The sequence below is a fragment of the Nycticebus coucang genome, chromosome 1 (genome assembly GCF_027406575.1).
Source record: "Nycticebus coucang isolate mNycCou1 chromosome 1, mNycCou1.pri, whole genome shotgun sequence".
Taxonomy (NCBI): Eukaryota; Metazoa; Chordata; class Mammalia; order Primates; family Lorisidae; genus Nycticebus; species Nycticebus coucang.
The window spans coordinates 64,198,192-64,218,920 of record NC_069780.1 but is presented as its reverse complement, the minus strand read 5'-3'; the positions used below and the strand labels follow the sequence as shown (position 1 = coordinate 64,218,920).

The following is a 20,729-nucleotide window of genomic DNA, read 5'->3' as shown; positions in this document are numbered from 1 at the left end:
AGAAAGCAAAAAAATGCATGTGCTGATAAATTCAGGATCAAGATTAGAAAAAAGCTCAGAGTCTAAACAACCTTTCTTTCAGTTGCTGAAGAGAAATTAAACTGAAGCACATTTTGGAAGCAGAGAGAACCCTGTGTTTAATGATAACTGGCCTGAGAAAGAAAATACCTAAGTGCAATTAAAATGCAAGAGCCTAAAGGAAAGGAAGGAGAGAGTGAAATTATTTTAATTGTTATCATTGTAATTATTTTTAAATAGAGTAATGTTGAATATTGCCACATTACTTAACTGCACCAATGTTGTTACTATTTTATTTTCTAAGCTTCTCTTGATTATCTGAATACTTGATATATCTGAACTCAGAATGCTCCTCTTATCCCTCTAGGGATTTTATGTTAGAATTGAAATAATAAGCTTGGTGCTATCATGAAATGCCAATTCAAACACAATGAGAGGAGATCAAATAAATAATAGCCGAGTAGGATATGTGGGGATGTATCGAGTTGCATCATATTCTGGCTTTCTGTTGATGTTCTTTCCTCTATTTATTTTTGGAGACAAAGGGGGCCTCTCAGCTCATCTGATACAGAGGGAGCCTGTGGATCTTAAAATTTCAAGAGCCAAAAGGACCTTAGAGATTATCACCTTCTTCATCTGTGCTGGAGCCTTAACTATGACCAGACAGTCAGAACTGAGATTTAGCCTATGCTTGAAATTTAGCAGTCCATGAGGTCACTACACTTTCTGAATTGCCCTGAATTGTTGGAACATTTTAGGTAAGCCAGAGGATGTTCAGTGGAATTATTTTCTGTTGTCTATAGAGACCCAAATTTGGAAAACAAAATATTCTCAGTTGAGGAGCTGGATTTGTAAAGACCCTGAACTGGATCCACCTGCACTAGCTAACACTCACCCCAAGGCATATGTAGAAGGTTGGTTTGAAAGCCTCAGGGAAGACTGTCTTAGAAGAATATTTTCTATGTGTCACCAGGATGGGGAGAAGTAAATACTTTCCTCCCCATTCTAAGGGAGAAGGCTTCAAATGAAGATCAGGCTAAAACACCAACACATGTGTTGGTCAAGCTCTTGATGTGTGAAGATGTGATACTTGAGTTATTCTTTTTTTTTTTTTATTGTTGGGGATTCATTGAGGGTACAATAAGCCAGGTTACACTGATTGCAATTGTTAGGTAAAGTCCCTCTTGCAATCATGTACTTGAGTTATTCTTAAATCGTCCAATGGTGAGAGGCTGTGGCTGAAGCTGGTAGCAGAGGGAAGAGAAGCTCTGGGAATGAGCTGCACTCACTCAAGCTGTAGAGAAATATGTGTCCCAGGGGAACTGACCATAGGTCAACCTTAAGAGGATCTTACCCCGAAGGACTGCCTAACATGGCAAGGAGACTGCAGCAGAAAGAACCTCCAGAAGTCTTGATCCGTGCTAAGTAGTCTGCTGGAGAGGTCGTTTCACTTGGGTTGGACTGCAGCTGAGCAATCCTTAGTAGAAGAGTTCCAAGGAGTGTGCAAAAACACCAGTGAGAGAATTTATCACCAAAAGAGCCCTGATGGTAACTCTAGCAATCTCATACAAGTGAGCAATTTCCAGCCAGTCCTCTCCCTCTCTCTGAGTCTGATTCAAAGGCCATCAAAAGGAGTAGCAAGGGAATGGGGTTAAGAGATTTAGCTAGAAAGATAGAGACACCAATCACTCTGAGATTGACAGCTCAGACGCAGGAAAGGGAGAAGCTTCAAACAGGGTAAGGCTCAGAGTATTTTTTTATGTTAGCAGATAGGCCTTTAAAAAGTGTTGAAATGAGGGCAACACCTGTGGCTCAGAGGAGTAGGGCACCAGCCCCATACACCAGAGGTGGTGGGTTTAAACCTGGCCCTGGCCAAAAACTGCAAAAAAACTCAAACCAAACCAAACCAAACCAAAACAAACAAACAAAAAACTGTTGAAATGACACTGTACTTGAGTCTAAATGAGGTTGAGAGTCTTGTCCTAGATGTCATCAGCGATGGGGAGAGAGGAACACCCTGAGAAGATTGTGTGTGAATGGTTGGAGGGCGAAAGTCTCTCCTCTCCTCTCCGCTCCTCACCTCTCCTCTCCTTTCCCCTCCCCACTTCTCCCCCTTTCCTCTCTTTTCTCCTCTCCCCTCCTTTCTTTCCTCTCTTTCATTTTTTCACAGCCTGAGTCCAGCTGACTCAATAAATCTATTTCACTTAAATTGATAGTGTTTGATTTCTTTCCTTTTGTTTCAGCTTTGGTTTCATTCTTGTCTCTGAAGATGCACACGCAAAATTTACTCATTTGCCACATTCAATACCCATACAGACTTGAAAATAAAGTTAATGGACTCTCCGAAAGTCTTTATGTTCAAGGTCCAAAATTCTCTAATACTCTAATCATTTTTCATACAACTGTGTTGTTCATCCTCCACAGCCTGTTCACTCTTTTCCACATCATTCTAGGTTTTTGTCATCCTCCTTAAAACTGAGGCTTGTCTTATAAATGCACTCTGAGCACAGCAAGGCTGTTCCTGACACTGATCCTGTCAGCCCACACTGGCATGGGAATCACAAAACCCTATAATGTGTCAGGATCAGGAATAGTTAGATTAACAGGAGAAAACACATATTAAAAGTATAATTTACAAATAAATTGGCACTAAAGATTCAAATTTGAATCAGATGTATTTAAAAATAAGAATTTCCATTTAGGTAGACTGTGAGTTGGGTGCCAATGTGGTATATTTGAAGATTAACATGCGAAAAATATTTTTCTATACTGATACATAAAATGCTAGTGAATTATTTGGTGTTTTCCACTGACCAGATGTATGACATTGTAAAAGTCCCTTAAGATTCCAGTGTACTTTTTTCCTTAACTGTAAAATGAGGAAATGGATAAGACAGAATTAAATTCCTCAAACATTTACTGAGTACTATGTATTTGGTGCTCGTGAACCATATAATAAGCTTGTTTTGTTCCTAAAACTAGGTCACCAATGAAAAGGACACCAGACAAGTGTCCAACTAACAGTGGTACAAACAAATTGGGATAAGAGAATGCAAGCACTATGACCGTACATATTCACTCTCAAAAAATATTTGTTGAACAATTGAATGAATAATCTACACACAATGAGATCCAAGGAAGAAGGACTCGTGTTCCTTCCAGTTCTATAATTCAGCAATTTTCATACTAGTCTCCTTTTGAGGAGTTTCTTCCCTTTGTGTAGTATTATTTAGAAATATAAATGTTTCTAAGTTATAACTTATTAGATACATAACACTTTTTTTATAAATGAATTTATCATGTCAGGCCCAGAGAGTTGGAGAATAGACGGTGTCTTGCTGGAGGGGAAGGGTAGACAAGAACAGGGAGGAACTGGGGTTAAGAAAGGTGAATGTGGACAGGCAGGAGTGAAAATACATTTACTTTCCAAATTTTCTAAGGTTGTTCACTAAGCCCCATGTATCTTAATCCTGAATCGCTTGGGAGTCTTGTTACTCAAGCATTGCATGTGGTTTGAAATTCCATTAAAAGTCACAGAAATTTTGGGATAATCAAGCTGGAACTGAGATTAAGGCTTGATAATGTTCAGCCATAAAATAAAAACTAAACAGAGTCTATGGGAAAATGGAAGGTCTCCAAGAGCCAGAGCTTGACGCAGCGGACCTAAGGAAGTAGGACAATGCCACAGCTGGGATTTCTCCATATACTTTGTAATTTTAAGCTTGTATGTATCACAGGAAGTCACTTGGGTATAAGTGCTAAGCAGGGACTATTACAAGCTGGGATAGTTGAATAAAACCCATATTAGAGAATCAGTTAAGAGTATATAACTGGAGGGACGAGATGAGGGTACCAATCACTTTTTGACTCAATAGTCTAGTTTGAACATAAGTAGTTACATTATAAATGGAGGAATATATGGGCAGGAAAAATAAAAGATATTATCTGGTAGAATTTAAAAAGGATAAAGTAACTATCATTTCCTTCTCTCAAGTAGAGTTCTAATAGCTCAGTGCACTTAGCAGAAGAAGTTAGGGTCAATGGGTCCGTGAGCTATGCAGTGAGTAGTCGTGTATGTCATAAGTATGTGATCAGGATATCGCACATCTCAAGAATGATTGCAAATGTGCTCATTTAATCCTAGCTTTATGTGTGCAGCTAATCATTTGCTTATAAGAAATAAGTCCTAAGAAAATGAGTTGTCTGCATGAGCCATGTGCGAGAAAACCACTTTCTCCTTTTTAACTTTTACTAATTTAAATGCAGTCAATAGTTCTTAAAACAATTATAGAATTTATTAATTATCCTTGTCATTTAAGTTTTTACCTCCTAGTTTTTGGTCTTTTAGGTTTGTTTTTGGCCATTTTATTCTCATTTAAATTTTACCTGCAAGCTAGTTAGGTGAAAGACATCAGATGAACTCTTTTTGTTATTTATTTAGCAAAAATCATTTGGAGAGATGGCTACTGAGACTGTAGGCCAAGTTTATTCTTCTGCATGATTTACTGATTCAGTTATTGTGCTCTCAGCTTTATTCCTCATGATCACAGTACATATTTGCACGACTTTATAATAAAGATTATCTGGCTTTCCCTACTTCCCCTGAGAAAATATCAGAGAAAAGAGAAACTTCTTTGTGCAATGTATTCATTCTATTTTAACCCCCAAGAATGAAATTTCTGCCCATAAATGTGATTCGTATGCATCTGCTTTAAGTAGTATTGTTAACCTACTCTCACAAATCTGTATAGAAATATGGAGCTATTTAAGCTTCAGTTTTGACTGAAGTCCTAATATAATAGATGCTAACTGTACTTATGTTTCCATAGGAGATCCGGAACCATCTATGTGTGGTGGTTAAAGGAAATGGATGCTGAATGAGGAGAGGTGTTTTCTTCTCACTTCGAATGCAATGAGAGGCACCCTAAAGACACCACTCAGGGAACCTGAAGGACGCTGAAGACTGTGCTTGCCTCATGCCTGAGGAATCTGAAAAGTGAGCATCAGCTTGAGTGTCTGACTGGTACCTTCATTAGAAGCTAAGAGGCAGAGACACGTAGGGAAAAATGGACATGTAATGAGAAAGGCAGAAATTGGTGTGATACGTGCATGAGCCAAGGAATGTGAAGGACTGTGGCAAATACCAGAAGCTAGAAGGGGCAAGGAAAAATTCTATCCCTAATTTCAGAGGAAGACTGGCCCTTTTATCCTCTTGATTTTGGACTTCTAGCCTTCAGAAATGTGAGACAATAAATGTCTGTTGGTTCAAACCATCCAGTTTGTGGTCCTTTGTTATGGCAGCCCTAGGGAACATGCAGAATGCTGCAGCAGTCTGAATGACAGCATTGCAGGCCGGTAAGACTGTGAGGAAAGAGAGACAGAGAAAGAGTAGTGGAGGGTCATTTTAGATCTTGTACAAATGGACCACTTGAAAGCACAAGGAAAACTTAGCAGAAGGATGTTGGAAGTACACATTCAGATGCCCAAGGATTGAGAGAAGAGTCCGGAGTCATTATCTATGGAGTGCCTACATTCAGAACTACTGGTTAAACATTTCCTGTGATGAGGGTTTCCCAGGAGCTCATGAATGCTTTCATAAAAGAAAGGGTCAGCCCCAACACAACCATATCAGGACCTAGGTAAAAGCTTTTCTGCCCTTTGCTACTCTACTGCCTCTGTTTAGATTCTGGAGAAGGGACAAATTCATGGTAGCAAGCTGAGGGAAGACATATTGAAAAGTAGGGTATAAAAAGGAAAGAAAACAATTTCACCTATTTTCTTCCACTTGCAAGTGGTCATTAAAAATGGGGGGGGAAGTAGAAAGAGGGATGGAGGGAGGGGTGTGAGGCCTCGGTGTGTGTCACACTTTATGGGGGCAAGACATGATTGCAAGAGGGACTTTACCTAACAATTGCAATCAGAGTAACCTGGCTTATTGTACCCTCAATGAATCCCCAACAATAAAAAAAAAAAAAAAATCAAGTGCCAAGCTTTCATATTGAATTAAATACAGAATTGGTATTACATTGGGCAGAACATACTCATTAGTGCCCCAGAACTGCTTGGGAGACTGATAAAGAATTCTTAAGTGTCTGAGATTGATCAAAAAAATCATGGGCTAAAAGAACTCAAAATAGACCTTCCATTTGATACCACAATCTCATCACTAGGCATCTATCCAGAAGAAAAAAATCACTTTATCATAAGGAGATTTGCACTAGGTGGTTTTTCACAGCTCAATTTATAGTTGCCAAGATGTGGAAACAACCTAAATTCATTCAACCCAGGAATGAATTAATAATTCATGTGGTATATGTACACCATGGAATATTATTCAGCCATAAAAAGATGATGACTACATCTTTTCTAGTAATCTGGATGAAGGTGAAGCACATTCTTCTTAGTAAAGTATCACAAGAATGGACAAACAAGTATCCAATGTACTCAATACTAATATGAAGCCAGTAGACAATTTAATACGCATTCACATAAGAGAAAAACTCAATTCAATTCAAGATGGGGGGAGGAAAGGATGTAGTGGGGAGAAGGGCAAAGGAAGGGGATGGGTGTTCTCCCACTTAATGGTACAATGGAAGGGTACATGGCATACGGCATACCTTCTGGATGTGGACACAACTACAAGAGGGACTATTCCTAACAAATGCAAACATTGTAACCTAATTGTACCCTCACATTAATCTGAAATAAAAAAAAAATTTACAAAAATCATAGGACCTTCCCTAGATTCTTTATAAGCTAAGGATGTGGGGAAGGGGTGGTGAAGGTTGGAATAATCACCTGTAAATGGATATGTATAGGCAGACTCAAAAATAACATTTTTCTTCATTCCATCCTATCAGTCTTGTTCATTGAAAATATTTGACACATTAAATAATTATACAATAATATTCTTTTCAGAGATGTTATTTTCTTTTATTCTCATGAAAGGCCTATGAGGGAAGAGAGATGCATTCTAGTGATGAATAATAGAGAGGTAGACTTTTCCACACTCTGACATGGAGGTATTATTCCTCTCTAACTTCAGTGATCATTATTACAGACATTTTCTCCCCACCATTAGTAAAAACACTTTTGAAAATGTTAGATTTTTTATTAGAAATTCTAATACACACTTTTGACTCAGGAAGGGAAAATAACACTACTAGAAGATCTATAGTGTCATTAAACTTGGGGGATTTTCCCTTTCTAGTTTAAGGTTCTCCTTTTGATTTATTTCCAAGGTTAGAGTTGTATGTTTCTTATTGTTAATTTTGGAAGTCCTCCTGAATGAATATAGACCTCCAACTATTACAGTTTTTCTAAATGCACTAAGCATGTTTTACAGCACATTTTAATGAGTTTTATTGAAATGCAATAAACGGCAGATATTTAAAATGTGTAATTTGATAAGTATTGATGTACATGTATGTATTTATCTTTGAGCCATCATCATAATAAAGATAATGAATATCCATAAATATCCAAAACTGTCCTCATACCACTTTGTAATAGCCACCCACCCCCAAACACATACAGGAAGGTGTCTTATTTCAATGTTCATTTCTTTAGTGTATATATAACGCTGCATGGGCTATTTCTTCTTTACTAACTATTGGTCATTTGTGTCTTTCAAGGAAGTTGTTCATTTTGTCTGTCATCAAATGTTACCATAAAGTTATTAATAATATTGATTTATTCTTTTAATTTCTATAAAATTATAACTTTCATATTAGACATTGGTAATTTGTGAGTGTTCTCTTTTATTACCCCCAATCAATGTGGTTAGTCATTTATCAATGTTATTGATCTATAATAACCAGGTTTGGGTTTCTATGATTATTTTTCTTAATTATTATTATTATTTTTTTGACTTTCACTCTGATTTTTGTTATTTTTCTTCTTCTAGACACCACATTTAATTTGCTCCTGTTTTTGTTAAGGTGAAACATAAAACCTTTCTTCTTTTCTAACATAGACATGCATATTTTAATGCTGTAAATTTCCCTCATGTATTGCTTTGGCTGCATTATACAAATTTTGATATGCGTGTTTTTCTTTTCATGTAATTCAAAATACTTCCTAGTTTCACTTGCATTTTATTTGGCCCATGGATGTTTTAGTAGAAGGTTATTTAGTTTCCAAATATTTTTCAGTTGTTGATTTCTAATTTAATTCCACTGTGGCCAGAGAAGATTGTATGACTGAACTTTTGTTTTTTTAATCTCTGCCAGTATTTCCTCTCCTTATACTATAGCCTGGACATTCTCTTTAAAGAGTAAGCTAGAGAAATGTAGGCATTAACTTGTTTCCCATTTTGTAGGGATCCCTGTGCCTGATATCCAATGTCTTAAGAACTATTGTTTTATATAAAATATTCTGTCTAGATTTTTAATTGTTCAAAAAAGGAAGGTAAATCTTGTCCCTATTACTGTATGTTGTTTAGAAGCACAAGTTTTTATTTAAGTTAAATATTCTTTTTATGCTCTTTCATTGAAGCTATTGTATCTGTATTCTTAATTCAGCTCTGTGTCTATAAATAATATAGTAACCAAGTACCAGGAAGAATCTAGAGGAAGTAGACAAAATGGGACTTAAACTAAAAGTCTTCTGCAAAGAAAGAAATAATCAACAGAGTAAATAGACAACTTACAGAATAAGAGAAAATATTTGCAAACTATAAATTCAATAAGGAACTAATATCTAAAATCCACAAGCTACACAACTCAGCAAGACAAAAAGAAACAACCCCATTAAAAATTGTGTAAACACAATGAACAAACATTTCTCAAGAGAAGATATACAAATGTCTGACAAACATATGAAAAAAATGCTCAAGATCATTAATCAAAGAAATACAAATTAAAACCACAGTGAAAAGCTTCTGTTCATGTCCTTTGACCACTTTTTAATGGGATTGTTTGTTCTCATTCAGCCAAAATCAAAACCATTTGTACCCATGTCATATTTTGAAAGGAAAAAAACACATGGTGAAATATCATCTTACTCTAATTAGAATGGTCATTATTAAAAACTCAAAAGGCAATAGATGCTGGCATAAATGTGGTGAAAAGGGGCTGCTTATATACTGTTGGTGGGAATGTAATTTAGTATAACCTGTATGAAAAACAGTATGGAGATTTCTCAAAAAACAAAAAGGAGACCTATCATTCAATTCAGCAACCTCACTACTGGTATCCACCCAAAGGAAAAGAAATAATTATACCAAAATATGCCTGCATTCATATATTTATTGTAGCACAATTCATAATTACAAAGATATAGAACCAACCTAAGTGCACGTTAACCAAGGACTGTGGAAAATGTGAGTGTATTTATTCATATACAAAAATGTCTGACAAGTTCAAAAACTCATCCTAGAAAAAGTGTTATATATCTTTTGGCTTAATATCACAAGGGTCACTTCCAAAGAACTCCCCTTGGGAGGCTATGCACTGATGCCAGCACCTTAGTTCTTGTTTTCAATTTTAAACACTTGCTATTGTTATTTTGCATTGGAAATGGGTAGAAATATTCATACTAGCCAAATGAGAAAAGAGTATTATGAGGATGAGACATGAATAAATCACTGTTAACCCTGTGATTTAAGTAGGAAACATTTGTATTTCAGAGGTTCTATCAAGATTCAAAGGAAGGATAAAATTGATAGAAATGAAAACTTTCTATGTTCAGGCCAGAGTTTTTATAAGTATTTGTAAAGTGCTTTGAGTATTTGGAGCAATGCTTTGGATTGAGGTCACTAATTTAAATTCTATCCATTCCCTCTCTTTCCTACCCAGATGCCTTTGTCTCCCTTCTCCCTCTATTTAATTGGGGCTTTCCTCAAACTTAAGCTGATCTGAATGGAGCTACAAAGCGAAATTAACCAATTCCCTTGAAAGAAATAGGGTGGCAATACTTTAAAAAGCTTATTAATTCTTCTTTTTTCACTCTGCCTCCCTATTCTGCTCTCAGGCCTCAGTTGGAACCCCTGGAGAAGGAAAATTAACAAGCCCCCTGAAGCTGAACCACTACAGCCTTCCAAGGGAATTGGTTAATTTCAGTTTGCTGCTCCATTTGGAGCAGCTGGGGGTACCAGTCTTGAGGGAAATAATAGGACCCAGTGCTTGAAATCCGTTACATTTTTAAATAAAATTATACTAAGTTTGCTCATCAAACTAAAAAATGGTGTTCACCATATGCCTATGTTACTGGTTTATACTCTGAAACAAACTATTGATATGTCTTCTTCTATTTTCATTTCTTAAATCAATTTGAACCTTCCAAATTCTTTTAAATTCCTGATACAAGTATTGACCTGAATAAATCCTTTCCTCAGTGTCCCGTGATTATGTTCATCATCAGGCAACAAATAGCTAAATCATCTGTAATTTCTTTTCTTTTAGAGACATCTCTGTTGTCCAGGCTCAAGTGCAGTGGCATGATCACAATTCACTTGCAACCTCCAACTCCTGAGCTCAAGCTATCCTAGTGGCTCAGCCTCTGATCTTTTTTCTAGTGTAGTTCTAAATAGAGTGCCCTCTGCTCCTCCTTGTTCTCTGTTCCTCTTTCAGAATCCAAAATACTTTCTCAGTCTTTGTTTAGGAAACTCAATCATGGTCTTGTAATACAAAAATATTCTATATCATACCTGTTTCCATGCTTCGCCCATACGCCATCACGGAAGGAATCAGAAGGCCCCTGCTTGGTAGCTCTATCCTTTCATTCCCCAATTCTCCTAAGGCTTCTATAACATTAGCATACTTTTAAATTCACAACTCATTCTTTTTCTAGGTTAATAAATTCATTGGACATTAACAGGTTTAAACTGTGCTCTGGGGCATCTCAGCATTAACCTCTTTGCATTCTGAACCTTAACCATTTAATTCTTCTCGGTTCCCCTCAAAGATGTTTTAATGATGGAACTTCATCTCTTGCAATGTGGTTACTAAATTTCCATAGTTCCCATTTGTCCAGGGGGTTCATAAAAATACTTCTCAAGAGTCTCGCATGAATTGCTTTTTTTCTTTCTATGTGTATATCTTCAATTAATTCCAGAATGATGAGAGCAAATTTCAGATAGACTTGCAAAAGTTAACATTCAAAAATACCACAGTGTTTGAAGTAACCATCATCTTACCCGCAGGCATTCTAGACAATGTGAGATTGATGCTTCATTTTGATATTAATTTCCACACATTTCTGAGGGTCATCAATTGCAGTATAGTGCTACTGTGTTACGAATGTATTAGAAAGTGTTCTTTTTGAAAATCATGGAAAACTCTGGTTTTGACATCAGAGCCTGTGACAAGTGAATCTGTTCTTATTATCTCAACATCTATCTTGGCTTGTAAAAATCCTGCAGGTTTATGATGCATTGCGATATCCTTCACTACCTCCTCTTGTCTTCAGCATAAAGCTGTCACTTATGCTAGAACAAGCTTGATAAGATTGTCTTGTAGATACAATTCATTTAAACAGAACATTGCTGCAGACGCTAACATCCTTCTGCTGCAGCTCTTCTCTGCCTGAGTTAGAATATTATTCTTAAGAGTTAGAAGGACAAGGTGCAGGTGTACTATATGCACAAAATTACCACTCACTCCAAAGGGTTAGAGTCTTAAATATAAAAATATTCATTCTAATATGAACAGAGGAAAAGTGCTGTTTTGCACTTTCTCAAAAGAGGCCATAGATTTCATCCATATACATAGATTTCAACCATATCCTTAGTAAGAAGAATAATAAACCATGGTTCATTTTAGATGTTAACCCACATCCGAATACCTGAATGACCTTCTCTTAAAGCTGTTTTAAATAAATGGTGTATAAAATACACACCAGGAGAGTCATAAATGGCCAAGGTGATATTTGAGGCCTTATGGGAGGAACTCATTTCAAAAATTCCATGCTCTGTCACCTCTAATGATCTTTTGCTCTTCATTTAGCTGAGAGTTGGCTTTTTAATGAACAAAGGCCCTAGCCAGTCTAGATGGCATTCTTATTATGGTCATATATTTTGGAGGTGTTATGTGGGAGAAATTGATATAAGAAGGGTGTAAGAGAAGTAAAAAAAGAAAAAAATACCTCAGGAGATGGAGGGCATTCATGTCCCCATCAAAGTGATGATAAATTTGGTGAGACGGATGTGGCTGTGACAGTGACTGCCGATTGATGAACGAAGCTTGGTATTTTGTTCCCCTAAACCTTGAGGATTCTGGATGTATCTGACCGTTGGCTTGGGATATAAATCTGAGCTAATAGGCACATAGGCTAGCCCATAATCAGTGTGTGTTTTCCTTTTCTCTTAGTTATAGAAATATAGATGTTCCCTGGGGTTATAACACAATGCCGGGGTCTTCTGAGGTATTCCAGAAGTGTTGGACCAAGTGAACTCCTCCTACACCTTTTGGAATGTCTTAGATTCTTATAGCTAAGGAAGGAAAGGGAAAAAAAAATCTATAAATAATTTGTCAAGTTTCTGCTGCTCATCTTGACCTGAGAGCTGCCAGTTCCCAGGTAGTTCTGGTTCTTCCAGTCTTGACTCAACAGATTCTGAAGCTCCTAAACCACACTAGGATCCTGTTAAGAGTTAAATATAAGTCACTAAGCAGCATCATGGGCTTCTAACTCAGGTAGCAAGTGGAACTTGCTATCATTACCTCTGACTCAGGCGGCTTGGGTCAGGAAGCAAAGGGACATTTGATTCTCCCCAGTGATTTATTGTGGCTCCTAAATGCCCCCATTCCATATGGAAGCATTTCTTCTTTACATTTGAAGAAACTTGTTAAGAAATAAGGGATCTGGTTTGAGTTAGCTCCTTTAAGCACACTTACAAAATTATATTTGAGCAGCCTTTGAGTTTAGAAGATAGCTGCATACCATTTTAATGTACATTGTGCCCAATGACATGGATCCAATTATACCTGAAGGAATTATTGGCTTTTTATCATCAAACAGAGACATTTGCTTTTGTACTATAGAGGGACACTGGACTAATCAAGAAGCCCAAATGGCGTGTGATAATGGTTTCAGTAAAATTCCATGTGACTGACTTGTCATCTAGATATAGAGTAGACTTGTGCACAGATTTTTCAGCATCTTAAACTTGTTTCCAAGTATCTTTTAGATTTTTCCTTAAAAAAATTACAGATTGTTTTTATTTACTTAGATGACTGAAAGCTAAAGAAAGGCAGTCTCTAGGAATTTTTTTCCATGTATTGGACTCCAGATTCAAGTGGTGTTTATTAAGCTGATGTCATGTACCTATTTCAGAATTCTACCATTTCGTTTATTTATAGTATGCAATGATATAAATAATTTAGCCATACACTTTATTCTTCATTCTGATTTGTGTTTATAACCTATGACATCAGGGAGATGAAATCAGGGGTCTGACAAGGGTTTTGATCAGGGTATCTGTAACTCAAAAGTGATGAGAAGGGAAGAGTTAATGGAATTTTTTTTAATATGCTGAATAGGGCTTTTCTGCTGCACAGCACTACATTGGGAGGAACAGCTCTTGAATATTAAAACAGAGCCATTTTATCTTGTTCTGTTGCCATGGAAGAAGAGAAGTTGATTTTGGAAAATAAAATAGGAAAAGTTTTGAAGAAATTAGATGGATCAGAAATTTGCCTGCTTGTGTTCCTTCTTGTCTAAATTGTGTGTCTATGTAGGAGGGGAGCAGGGAAAGTAATCCCTCTTCCATTGTTCTGAAGACAGACTAAAGCTGTTATTATTGTCCTTGAGACAGGCTGGGAGGGCGGTTGGGGCAGTGTGAGACTAGCATGCTACTGGTGTACTCATTGGGACTGTTCTTTCTGTGAGTGTTGGCAGGTACATTTACTGTATGTCCTTAGAGATAGCACAGATTACTTTTTGCTTTTATGTGGCCATATTTACCATTATCATAAGAAATTATTCATATTCATCAGAAGAAATTAAAAAAATTCTTTTGTCTCCTTGTATCAGAAATCCTTCTCTATGTTGTGCTCCTTTAAAACAAAAACAAAAATGAAAAACAAGTCCCCGATTTCAGTGATTTATAACAACAGATTATTTCCAACTCTGACAATGCAGGTTCTCAGAGACCTGTGGCTCTGCACCACACATCTCTTCATTTGGGGGGTCCAAACTAAAAGAAAGGCCTATTTCGATCATGTGGCTTGGGGAAAGAGCAATGACACAGCCATGGGGTGGTTCTTAAAGCATCTACCCAGGTGTAGCAGATACCACTTTTACTCACATTGCACAAGCCATGGTAAGTTATGTGGCCAAGTGATGTAAATAACTATCTGGTCATGGAATATGCCTTTTCCAAAGTGAAACATGGCAAAGGGAAGGGCATATATATTTTTTTCTAGGAAGGGGAATGAAGATGAATAATTGAAATGAATAATGTCATCTTTATCACCCTTTGTCATCAAGGCTTGGAAGTGAAATGTGGGACTTTGGAGGCTGTCGATCTTCCTTAGGAGTGTAAGAAGATAGGAGAACAGTGATTCCCAAGTTCTAGAGTACATAAGGATTACCTGGATAATCCTATCCCTTCTCCGACTTCTAACATGGTAGTTTTGCACTGGGGTCTGGGACTCTGTGTGTGATGGTCTGTTATGGCACACTGCCCCAGATGATCTTCTCCCTCTGTCTCTTGTGAGGTGAGAAGGGCAGTATCTGGAGAAATAGTTCCCCTTGATTCCTAATCCTCAGCTTTCAATATTTCAAAGTCTCCAACCTTGTAAAAAAGTGAAAATCTTTCAGAATCCCTATTATTATTATTCCCATTCTCACTTATGATGGGGGAAGAACAGAAAAGTAACACTTATCTAGTTATGTTACAAGAAAGGACTAATACAATTAGGGGATACATTTATTTGTGTTCTTGCAGAGGTTCTACTCTAAAGAATTAGATACTTGCTGTGAAGCAGATTCCCTCAAAAGACCACAGGATCACTCACATATGAATCCACCTTCCCCATTTCAGAATGGAAAGTCATCAAAAGACACAACCCCCATGGCCTCAAAGCTTCAATCAAGTTGAGATGCTACCAAGATGTAAATGGGATTCTGTCAAGAGGACAAGTAGATATTAAAGGTAAAATTGGAAGAGGAGGAAGAGGAAAAGAAAGGAACAGGATGAGGGGAAAGGGAGAGAGAAGTTGGGAGGGGAAAAAATGCAGGACTGTTCTATAGTGCCCTCCCCAGCTTGTTTCTAACTCCCCAGAATAACTGTATAATGTGCTGAGAATGCAACATCTTGAGATAAGTAAAGGCTGGTTGGCTGCAACAGCCGGGCTCCGATCCAGTAACCTCCTTGAAAACAGGATGTCCTTCAGTGCTTTATCCCAGCAAATCTTATTGCCCTGGGATATAAAGCCCAGAGTGAGCTGTTTTGTCCCTGTGGTACTAATGGGGTGCAAATAGATGAGACTTCATCCATCTGGGACTGACTTCCTGAGCCTTGGGAACTTGCTCAGGATGAGTTATATTCTGGCTTGTGTTGTCCCTTGCTGCCTGTCTGTAAATAACAAACCTGCTTCACGCTCCTTCTGGTATGCATGGGTGTTCTGTCTCACTAGACCCAGACAAATTGGTAACTGGTACACGGTGAGCCTGATTCACAACAAGAGAAAGAATTCCAAGCAGATTAACGCTCTATTCCTTTTGGTTATACTTATGATCCACTACTAGGAATATTATTATATTCTTTTTGGTAGTAGACCACACTGGTATACCATTTGGAATACCATTTTTCCTTGCTGCTATAGTTGATTAAAAAATATTTACATTGATTAAATTTGTACAATAGTCTATCTAGTTAGTATACTACAATATGTTTTGCAGCCATTTCCCTCCTATTTAGCATTTAGGTTGTTTGCGATACTTGATTTAAAATTAGTCTAAACAGTAAAAAACCAATTCATATAATCAAAACATTTATACCCCCATAATATTCTGAAATTTAAAAAAATTAAAAAAATTAGACAGGTGGGAAAAAAGTCTAAAATAAATATTATCATGAGTGCTTTTCTCCTGTGTCTCCAAATTTATTTTCTTAACATAAATTCATAGTTAATTTCTATTTTTGCTCGGAAAATTTTTTAAAACCTGTGCTGTATCTTTTCATTTATAGCATTTTACTTTCCATAGGGCTAGATTTGTTGCCTTTGACACTCACACATTATCTCCCCTTACATTAATCTTTCATTTTATTTCTTGAGATAGAAAGAGATAAAAGGAGAGACATCTGATGAAGTGACGTCTAGGTACACTTTGAAAAGTCAAAGCTAATTTAAATTGGTCTCAACAAGAGCCATTCCTTTACAGTGACTGAAAACAAAGTAAGAAGAAATACTTTTATTTTTATTTTTATTTTTTTGAGACAGAGTTTCACTCTGTTGCCCAGGCTACAGTGCAATGGCATCATCATAGCTGACAGCAACCTCAGACTCCTGAGTTCAAGTGGTCCTCCTGCCTGGACCTTCAGAGTAGCTGGGACTACAGGTGCCCGCCACAATGCCTGGGTAATTTTTTTTTTCTGTTTTTAGTAGAGAAGGGTATTTTGCCCTTGCTTAGTCTGGTCTTGAACTCCAGAGTTCAAGTGATCCTCCATTACAGGCCTGAGCCACCTTGCCCAGCCTAGAAGAAATATAAGCAAAACCACAAAACTCTAAATTAATGGCTTTCTTAGTTTTCTTTTTTTCAAGTTAAAACATTCAAAGCTAGTGTGACTCAGATTTCAATTGTGCAGAGGGCCTTAGAGCCCTGGATCTCCTTCCAAGTGTGTGTTGCAATGATACGATTGTGTTGGTATGGAAAAGCGAGATGGTGCTGGGCGCAGATGAGGGACTGAGCCTAGTCCTGAACCTCTCACTAACATTGTGTCTCAACCATCACAGTCTGGGGAGCTTTATCAGTATTGTGAACATACAAACATAGCTCTTATTGATCAAGAAAAAATTAGGGACTTTTCTCTCAAAGGGTAAAATTAAAAATACTGGCAGCTGTCATTTTTCTAATTCATAACATATAGGTCCATATACATTTCAGTTACCAGGGTTTAGTTAAATAACACAAGTCCCTAAATGCCATGAGTCCAATTTCACATACTGTACTATGTTCACTGCAAGTGCCTGAAGCGCAGACTTCGCCAATAGCACGGCAGCTCAGAAATCACTGTGTGAATACCAGATGCATGTCACGATCAGCGAGCAGTCACTCTGGTCTGGTGACTGCACATCTGTTATTCAGTTAACACACACAAAACAAGTAAGTGTGCTGCCTCCATGTCATCCAGTCATAAACTCACATGACATTTGACAGAAGAGTGAATTGTGCAACAGATGGAAGTGCAGCAAAGACACGAAAAGTAGTCATGCTGGATAAGGAGAGAGATGACGGGAAACATTGACACACTGCTGTCACATTGTCACGTTGTCATGTGAGTCACTAGGTATGAGGCCACAAAAAATTACTCATAAGAGTAGTTGGGATGAACAGGATGAAGATGTCCCAGAAGAGGTAATGCTGACAAAAAAACAAAACAAAACAAAACAAAACAACAGCAAGAAAACAAAAAACCATAGGGGGAAAAAAAGTTCACATTAAGGCAAAAAAAGAAAAAAAACCTCTTGGAGATATTTCAAGACACTGAAAGAACAAAGAATAAAATGTGGGAAGCTGATCCAAACTTAGGAATATGACAATTTGCCAACGTGTACAGAAGATGCTTGTTCCATATGTTAGTTACATAACAAGAAGGCAAACTTGTTCAAACTGCTCTTCATAAGTTTTTACAAAGTAAAACACTTTAATTTTAAATGTTTTAAATTATAGTGTACTAAAGAGGTATTAGCTTTACTCTTTTATTTTCCTGTATATTTATAAAAGACAGCAAGAAAGATTTTATTATTTTGATAAAAAATTTTAAAGGCCAAGGTGCAGTTATAATTTTTCTCATTGATGACTAAGATTTCTTTGGATAATCATCTTTGTGATCCATTCCAGTTCATTGTACCTGTACCAACGACTCCCTGTATCTTATTTTCCTGTTGCACAGTAATTTCAAATACTGTGTCATTTAATTTAATCCAGTAATTTGCTGGATGAAGTGTGGATTACCATTTGCATTTAACAGAACAAAGAGACCTAGATCAAGAAATGTGTGTAAACTTCCACTTACTCTTGGCTGAGCTGAGCTTGTACATGGTTGTCCTGTGTACTCCATCCAGCACAGCATTGCAGAGGGTTACTGCCCCAAACTTCCTTGTTTGTTAGCCAAGTGCCTCACACACATTACCTTCCCAGAATTCTGATTATATTCCCTCCCATCCAGGAGTTAGTCTGCTTTCCAAGGTTCCCTGTGGTCTCTCCTTGGATTGTCTATTCTTAGATTAGTCACTCTTGTTTCTGTATTGTTCAGGCACTGTTGTTATTTTTTTAATAAACATCTGACTTTCTAGTTTCCAATGAAACTGTGTGTCATTCTGCAAGACCAGGTTTTTTTTTTTTTTTTTTACCTTTCCAAGTGATCAAATATTAAAAGTAATGAATGATAAAAGACCTCTTACCCCTTCCAATGACCTGTACTAGAATCCCGGGACTTGGTTCCAACTCCTTTTGTTTCCTCAGTCATCACATTCGTCACTTCTCTCTTCTTGTATCTTGTGAATTTGTCTCTGCTCTTGGTCTCTGCTTTTAGATCTAAATTCACACACTCAACATGTCTGCTTTAGTTCACTCATCTATTTTATAAGTAGTGATAACACTAGATTCCAGACATTCTTTAAGTGCTTTACAAATATTAGCTCATTTGAAACCTCTTAACTCTATGAGGCAGATAGTACTATTACAATTCCCATTTTATAATTGAGAAATGGAGACAGAGACAAATTAATGTTCCCAAATTCACATACCTGGTAAATGGCAGAGAGGATTTGAAAACGGACAGTCTCACTGCGGAACCCATCCTTTTAAGCATGGTATCATAAATTTCATTCATTCATACTTTTTCATGCATTTGTCAATTTAGCAAACATTCAGTAAGTATCTATTATATTCAAATACTGAAATGGGAGAGGAAAAAATGTTTAAACAATGAAGTGTAGAAATGTTTTGTAGATTACATAAAAGGTAAGGATTAAAGCAAAGGCCCCAAGGAGTGAGTGGTCAAGTCTAGACAAGGAAAGCAGAGGGGATATTTAAAAGAGATAATGCCAGAAATATGTGTGGGCAGCTATGTGGGAAACCACACTTCATTGTAAGAGTGAAAATATTTTAAGACAGAGCCAGAGGTGATAATAAGGGCAGGGAGGAATGACTGTGTTTAACGTCCATATAGTTGAAGCAAGGAGTGAGGGAAAGTTTAAAATGAGACAAAATGTCAGAAACACAGGAAAAGCCCATGGAAATAGCACGTACTTGGTTCTGGCAGTGAAACTTGAATGTGTATTACACTCACAAACCTGGGACAACATGATTAAATTGAATGGAGCTGAAACCAGTTGAACCTATATATATAAAAAAAAAAATGCCAAGTGTATTCAACTAGTTTGAGAACCATGGCTACAGGTGTGCCAAGCCTCTGTGATCTGGCTTCTGCCTTGAGCGCTGTCCAGAGCCCCACAGAGGACTTCATCTTTCCTCTTGACAAGGTGAGTCCATTCCTATTCACTTCTCCATTGAAAAAGCCAGTCCTCATTGAGTGACTCCACCTTAAATACCTTCTTAACAGAGTTGCATCACTTGATTCCTTTCTATACAGTGTTGCAGTGCCAAGCATCCAGAGTTATTGCAGAGGTGAAGGGGAAAAAAAGAGATTTGGTTTTTAGAATCTCAACGTCTAGTCATCAACAATCTTCTTTCCATATCTCATCATAAGACTGTACCATAATATTTCTAAATGTAGTAGTATTTACATAAAGAATCGTAAATAATATATGGACTCTAGCTGGCCGGCATTTTTCATGTTACACAATGCATCCTGTCTTCCTGGGTGGGAGTTAGGGGCTCCACTACATTAATGGCCAGGGAAGGTCTTCTGACTCTCAGCTCTTGGATTTTCCACCATGTGGAAATGTTCCTTCTCTTTTTGGGTAAATTCATTCTGGAATTCCCCCTTTGATACATGTTCTTTCTTAACTCTGGGCATTCACACATACTGCTGTCTTTCCTGGAATCCTCTTTCCCTTTTTTTCACCCATGGACTCCTACTAACCTTTAAGGTCTATACTTAGAAACACTTCCCCTGTCAAGCCCATTTTGACCACCAAAATTGTGATTGGGTGCTATCTTATCTTCCCCTTCAGCAACCTGTATTTTCCCTAGTAGAGCACTAACATGTTGGTAAATATCTATTTAAATGTTTCTACCTCTTAACTGAAAGCTCCCTGAACACAGGAGAACAAATATTTTCTTTCCTTTTTTTAATTTTTATTTATTTATTTTTTCACCATACACTGGTTTTATATATCATTTGACATATTTTCATCACACTGGTTAACATAGCCTTCCTGGCATTTTCTTAGTTATTGTGTTAAGACATTTATATTCTACATTTACTAAGTTTCACATGTATCTTTGTAAGATGCACCGTAGGTGTGCTCCCACCAATCACCCTCCTTCTGCCCATCCTCCTCCCTCCCTAACCCTCCCTTACCCCTTTCCCCATATTCTTAGGTTATAACTGGGTTATAGCTTTCATGTGAAAGCCA

At 37.2% G+C, this 20,729-nt stretch overlaps 1 long non-coding RNA gene across 1 annotated transcript in view; it reads right to left on the bottom strand.

Moving 5' to 3' along the window:
• The window catches only part of LOC128589142 (uncharacterized), a 41,284-nt gene extending 22,566 nt beyond the window's left edge, over positions 1-18,718 (bottom strand). The window contains exon 1 of the long non-coding RNA XR_008380853.1: positions 18,588-18,718. This is a non-coding gene — a long non-coding RNA (uncharacterized LOC128589142). The remainder of the gene's footprint in view (positions 1-18,587) is intronic.
• Positions 18,719-20,729: the final 2,011 nt, after the last annotated feature.